The sequence below is a fragment of the Scyliorhinus torazame genome, chromosome 13 (assembly GCF_047496885.1).
Source record: "Scyliorhinus torazame isolate Kashiwa2021f chromosome 13, sScyTor2.1, whole genome shotgun sequence".
Classification (NCBI taxonomy): domain Eukaryota; kingdom Metazoa; phylum Chordata; class Chondrichthyes; order Carcharhiniformes; family Scyliorhinidae; genus Scyliorhinus; species Scyliorhinus torazame.
This window is the reverse complement of record NC_092719.1, coordinates 66519522-66526469: the sequence shown is the minus strand read 5'-3', so window position 1 is coordinate 66526469 and position 6948 is coordinate 66519522. Positions and strand designations below refer to the sequence as shown.

At 54.4% G+C, this 6948-nt stretch overlaps 1 pseudogene; it reads right to left on the bottom strand.

Moving 5' to 3' along the window:
- Positions 1 to 6192: 6192 nt before the first annotated feature.
- On the bottom strand, positions 6193 to 6453 carry LOC140387705 (splicing factor 3B subunit 5-like; annotated as a pseudogene).
- Positions 6454 to 6948: the final 495 nt, after the last annotated feature.

Genomic DNA, 6948 nt, shown 5'->3' with positions numbered 1-6948 from the left:
GTTTTCAGTCTGTGCCTGACACTTTGAAAAAATATTCCGCCCTACAGCACATAGCCTGAGCTGACACTTAAGTGCTGTGGGAGTGCTATATATTAAGATAGAAATAAGTGTGAGAGAAATGTTATAAGGCAGTCACAAAATATGCGTCAGAGTGAATCAGCAGTCGGTTTGAGATTGTTCTCAGTTTTATTTTTCCTGTTGACTTTGATAGAAAAGAAAATTAGTCAGGGAATGAAACAGATTGTCAATTTACCAATGCACGCAGAAGACTTTCAAACAGAATGCTCCTTTAGCTAGCTTTAACAATATTTTACATTTAACAGAAGTTCTAAACGTCATACCATCCAAGAATTTAATTATCTCACTCTGATTATTCACTTTCTACAACAGTAGTTCCATCACTCGGAATTCCTTTGGTGGTTTATTTATAATGAAGAATCTCTTCACCTAGACTCCCACTAAAGGCCATCTCCAGCCCTCCTCACCAGCCCTCCTGTAACAACCGATCAATGCAACCTCTCTGGTCATCTCTGCGTGTAACCGGGTCCCACAACAGAGGTTTTCTAACCAGGCCTTTATTAGAGTGAAATATAAATGACAGTACACTTTCCAGTAATGGGGAGTTTACTTTCTCAAAAACTGAGGACTGTTATCTTCTATTCACATCGGACTTCTCAAGGGCAATAGCACTTTCATTATCTGTATCATGATTGTGGTGTTTCAAGGCAATACCCGGTAGGCAGTAGTAAGGAAGAATGAAGTGTTTATTGGCAACTAACTTATATACAGACACAGATTCTATACAGGTTGTGGTAATACCAGGTATTGCGGTACCTGAGAGGTGGATGACCATTGGCTAGACCCAGGAGTCTACCATTGGCTGATGTACATAGCTCCGCCCTGAGAGGCAGAGTATAAGAACCGATGCCGTCCCAGCAGCCTTCACTTTCTGTATCGAAGCTGCTGGGGAACAGTTCTTGCAGATTAAAGCCTATTAGTTATGACTCACCTTGTCTCGAGAGTAATTGATTGCGTATCAATTTCATTTGCTACAACTTCAGTTGAAAGGATGTATCAAACCGGAGTGCCTTCAGCTCAGCCCCCATGCGGACAACTCTGCTGCTATCTTCAAACATTGGCTGGCGTGTTTTAAGGGCTACCTCGACACGGCCGCCGACACCCCCATGGAGAGACAAAAGATGCACCTTCTACGCTCGCAGGTCAGCCCTGGGATCTACCCTCTGATCGAGGAGGCGGAGAATTATGCTGCAACTATCGAGCTGCTAGAAGGACATTATATTCGTCCTATGAACCAGATCTACGCCTGTCACCTACCGGCGACTAGGAGGCTGTAGCGCACAAAGAACTGAACTGCGGGGGAACAGTCACGCTTAATAAAGCCTCATCGACTTCACTCTATTCGTCTCTCGGAGTCTTTGTGCGCTACAATTTATTAAGCGTGACTGTTCCCCCGCAGTTCAGTAGTAGACTGCCTGCGGGGGAGGACTCCAGGTTCTTATACTCCGCCTTCAGGGCGGAGCTAGAGGTCAACGGCCAACCAGGACCCGGGATCTGACAGCCAATGACATCACGGCTTCACAGTCTCACATGACCCCTAATGCATACTACCACAGAGGCAAAGCCCCGAAGAAACGCTGGAAGACTTCTGTCGGGCGCTGCTGGTGCTGGGCCGAAAACTGTGGCTGCCCGCCGGTTTCGGGGAACGCGTACACAGAACTTTTGATCAGGGATGCTTTCATGGCAGGTATGACTTTCCCCGATATCCGCCGAAGGCTCCTAGAAATGGACACACTGGGACTTACTGAGGCACGGGCCCTGGCGGGGTCCATGGACATTGCGTATAACAACTTGCTGGCTTTTGCTCCCGGAGGGTGGTGGCCCCCTGGGTTGCGTGGCACCCCGTTGCGGCAGCCCCCCCAGACCTTCCCTCTAACCCAGCAAGCCTGCGCGGCAAGACGCCCTGCTACCGCCGCCGGACAACGCTGTTTTTTCTGCGGGCAGATGAATCATCCCCGCCCGCGCTGCCCGACCCGCACCGCCACCTGCAAAGGGTGCGGCAAGAAGGGCCACTATGTCGGGGTCTGCCAGGCCCGCGCCGTGGCCGCGGTCTCCAGCGACTATCGGCAGTCCCTTTTTCAGGTCCCGGCCGTCCAGCGCCCTAACCCTAACCCCCCTATCCTCAGGCCGCGTGCGACCCACGGGCGCGGCCATTTTGCCCCCCGGCCACCACTCTGGACGGGTGGGCGCCGCCATTTTGTCCCTCGCCGCCGCCATCGTCTACATCCCCGGACTCCATGTGCGACCCATGGCTGACGCCATCTTGGATGGGGCCCCAGGCCCCCAGCACAGCCGACTACACGCTGCCCAACCAGAACTCTCCATTACTGCAACTGGCCTCGGTGACTCTGGACCAGAGTCGGCCCCGGACGCTTGCGAAAGCTCAATGACGATCTCCATCAACGGCCACGTGACGTCGTGCTTGATCGAATCTGGGAGCACGGAAAGCTTTGTCCACCCTGACACGGCAAGGCGCTATTCTCTTGTCACCCATCCCGTAAACCAAAGGATCTCCCTGGCCTCCGGGCCATCCGCGGTGGAGATAAAGGGGTTCTGCCTAGCGAACCTCACGGTCCAAGGCAGGGAATTCCGCAATTTCCGCGTGTACGTCCTGCCGCACCTCTGCGCAGCCACCCTCCTTGGGCTGGATTTCCAGTGCCATCTGCAAAGCTTGACTTTTAAATTTGGCGGCCCTATTCCCCCCCTTACTGTCTGCGGCCTCGCGACCCTTAAGGTCGACTCGCCTTCCCTGTTTGCGAACCTCATCCCGGATTGCAAACCCGTCGCCACCAGGAGCAGACGCTACAGTGCCCAGGACCGGACCTTTATTGGGTCGGTGGTCGAAAGGCTGCTGAGGGAAGAGATCATCGAAGCGAGCAACAGCCCCTGGAGGGCTCAAGTAGTGGTGGTAAAGACCGGGGCGAAACATAGGATGGTCATTGACTACAGCCAGACCATCAACAGGTTTACGCAGCTGGATGCGTACCCTCTCCCCCGTATAGCCGACCTGGTAATCAGGATTGCGCAATGCAAGGTTTTCTCCACGGTGGATCTCAAGTCTGCCTACCACCAGCTACCCCTCTGTAATGGTGACCGCCAGTACACTGCCTTCGAAGCAGATGGGCGGCTCTATCACTTTGTAAGGGTTCCCTTCGGGGTCACAAATGGGGTCTCGGTCTTCCAACGTGAGATGGACCGAATGGTTGACCGGTACGGCTTACGCGCAACGTTCCCGTATCTTGATAACGTCACCATCTGAGGCCATGACCAGCAGGACCACGACGCCAACCTCCGAAAATTTCTCCAGACCGCGAATATCCTTAATCTGACTTACAATAAGGATAAATGCGTGTTTAGCTCCGACCGTCTAGCCATTCTAGGCTATGTAGTGCGAAGTAGAGTCATAGGCCCCGACCCTGAACGCATGCGCCCCCTCATGGATTTCCCCCTCCCTCACTGCCCCAAGGCCCTGAAGCGCTGCCTCGGGTTTTTCAGTTATTACGCACAGTGGGTCCCCAACTACGCAGACAAGGCTCGACCCCTGATCCAGTCCACAACCTTCCCCCTGTCGACGGAGGCCCGCCAGGCCTTCTGCCGCATCAAAGCAGACATTGCAAAAGCCACGATGCGCGCCATCGACGAGGCCCTCCCCTTCCAGGTCGAGAGCGATGCGTCCGACGTAGCTCTGGCGGCTACCCTCAACCAAGCGGGCAGGCCCGTGGCTTTCTTCTCTCGCACCCTCCATGCTTCCGAAATTCGCCACTCCTCGGTCGAAAATGAAGCCCAGGCCATATTAGAAGTTGTGCGACACTGGAGGCATTACCTGCCGGGCAGGAGATTCACTCTCCTCACGGACCAACGGTTGGTTGCCTTCATGTTCGATAATGCACAGCGGGGCAAGATTAAGAACGACAAGATCTTACGGTGGAGGATAGAACTCTCCACCTACAATTACGAGATCTTGTACCGTCCCGGGAAGCTGAACGAGCCTCCTGAAGCCCTGTCCCGCGGCACTTGTGCCACCGCACAAGTGGACCGCCTCCGATCCCTCCACGAGGACCTCTGCCACCCGGGGGTCACTCGTTTCTTTCATTTTATTAAGACCCGAAACTTGCCCTACTCCATCGAGGAGGTCAGGGCAGTCACCAGGGACTGCCAAATCTGCGCGGAGTGCAAACCGCACCTCTACCGCCCAGAGAGGGCGCACCTGATAAAGGCGTCCCGTCCCTTTGAACGCCTCAGCATGGATTTCAAGGGCCCCCCTCCCCTCCACCAACCGCAATATGTACTTCCTGAACGTGATTGACGAGTATTCCGGTTCCCATTCGCCATCCTCTGCCCAGACATGACCACAACCACCGCCATCAAGGCCCTCCAGGGTATCTTTACACTGTTCGGTTTCCCCGCGTACATTCACAGTGATAGGGGGTCCTCCTTTATGAGTGACGAATTGCGTCAATTCCTGCTCAGCAAACGCATCGCCTCGAGCAGGACGACCAGTTACAACCCCCGGGGAAACGGGCAGGTTGAGAGGGAGAACGGCACGGTCTGAAAGACCGTCCTGCTGGCCCTACGGTCTAGGAATCTCCCAGTCTCCCGCTGGCAGGACGTCTTCCCAGTGGCCCTTCACTCCATCTGGTCACTGCTCTGTACTACCACAAATCAGACACCTCATGAACGTCTCCTTGTTTTCCCCAGAAAGTCCTCCTGCGGGACCTCGCTCCCAACCTGGCTAGCGATACCCGGACCCACCCTGCTTCGGAGACCTGTGAGGGCGCACAAGTCGGACCCGTTGGTTGAGAGGGTCCACCTGCAGCACGCCAACCCCCAGTATGCCTATGTAGCGTTCCCTGACGGCCGCCAAGACACGGTCTCCCTTCGGTACCTGCCGCCCGCCGGAGCCCCACGCGCACCCGCACCATTGCCCCCACCCCCACCCTCCCCGCAGCACCTGACCGGAGGGTCAGTACTCCCACCGCCCCTACCTAGGCCCCTGCCCACTTTTTGCCCCAACAGCGCCGCCTAGGGGTGACGAAGCTGCCTGGGAGGACGACACTACGTTCCCGGAGTCGCAACCGCCGGAGCCCCCATCAGGATCACCGCCGAAGCCCAGACGCTCCAGAAGGACGACCAGGCCACCCGATCGACTGATTGCTGCACCATGAACACTTTGCTATTACCCTCGACATCACGGCACCTCCATACCTGGTCCTACCATGCGAAAGGCGACATTAACGCTGGCCATCACCCCACCGGGTTCTGTTTAACAGGGGGTGAATGTGGTAATACCAGTTATTGCGGTACCTGAGAGGTGGATGACCATTGGCTAGACCCAGGAGTCTACCATTGGCTGATGTACATCGCTCCGCCCTGAGAGGCGGAGTATAAGAACCAATGCCGTCCCAGCAGCCTTCACTTTCTGTATCGAAGCTGCTGGAGAACAGTTCTAGCAGATTAAAGCCTATTAGTTATGACTCACCTTGTCTCGAGAGTAATTGATTGCGCATTGATTGCGCATCACAGGTGTTAATACTCTGGCTCCTGGATTCACTCTGGCCAGAACCCTGCTCCCCAGGCCACGCACCTTTTCTTCATTGGTTGGAATTTGCGCGCTGCTGAACGATAGGCCCCGAGCCAGTCACATGGGCTGTGAGGGCGTACCCATTAAAGGGGCCACGCTACACATCCCTCCCCCCTTAAATCACTGTATAACATATGGACAAATAAGTTATATACAAGTAACTATATACAAGATATGACTGAGGAAGAAAAGGGTAAAGAGTCCAAAAGCAGTCTGTCACAGCCTTAACCGATCAGGAGATTTACTGAGTCTCGTGGAGCGTCTTAATCCCCCAACTGTCTCCGATGCTCATAGAATCATAGAAGCCCTACACTGCAGAAGGAGGCCATTCGGCCCATAGAATCTGCATCGACCCTCTGAAAAAGAACCCTACAAATGCTCAGTCACCCGCCCTTCATCCATATACGCCTACCGTTCACCCATGTACCCCCATCCTTGACCAATATACCCTCGTCCTTCACCCATCTGCCCTTCATAACTCCAGCCTTCCCTCGTTACCCCGGACTCTCCTGCCCTCCCTTCCCTGGGTCCTCTCAGGCCTCCTCAGGCCTGTCAGGTGGAGGTCTGCATGGCTGCAGCATTTTCTCCATGAAGTTGAAGCGGACTCGGACTTTGAACCCATTCTCAGCCACGGCAAAACAATTGAGCAGGTTAAAGTGTTCCTTTAAAGACGTGTATGAGTCCTGATGTTGGTTCAGCAGCCACTCCTACCTGGTGGCATCGACGTGGCTGGTGCTGATATATTTGGACTGGAGATGCTTCAGCTGGCTGTGGATGTTGTAATGGTACATCATAGCGCTCCCCTAAACTTGGAGGTAATAACATTGTCAACCTTAGCAGAATGTTCCTGAGAGTCAACCAACCCCACTGGGTTATTCCCTTCTGTAGCTTATACCTGGATCATCGATGGGGCCTCCCCGAGATTCCTGGATCCCCTTTGTTCCTGCTCCACCACATTGGTGTTAGCTTGCCGGCTCCAAACAAGATTGGGCCGAGGTCCCTCGGCTCCTCACGTGGTCAACGTGTTTCCGTGCTGCCCTGCCAGACAAGTCCACCATGTATGAAACTGGGCCTGACTTGGCCACAATCCGGCCTGGTAACCATAGTGGGCCTGAGGCAAAGTTTCTGACAAGGACCAGGTCGCCCACTTGGAACGATTTGTCCCTATTTTGCGAAGTGTGTTGTTTCCTCTGGAAGGCCTGCCATACCTCCACCCTCCCTGCCAAATTTGGGAAAACCAAGTCCAACCGGGTCCTTAATTCTGCCAGTGTGATGTCCCTAGTGGCATG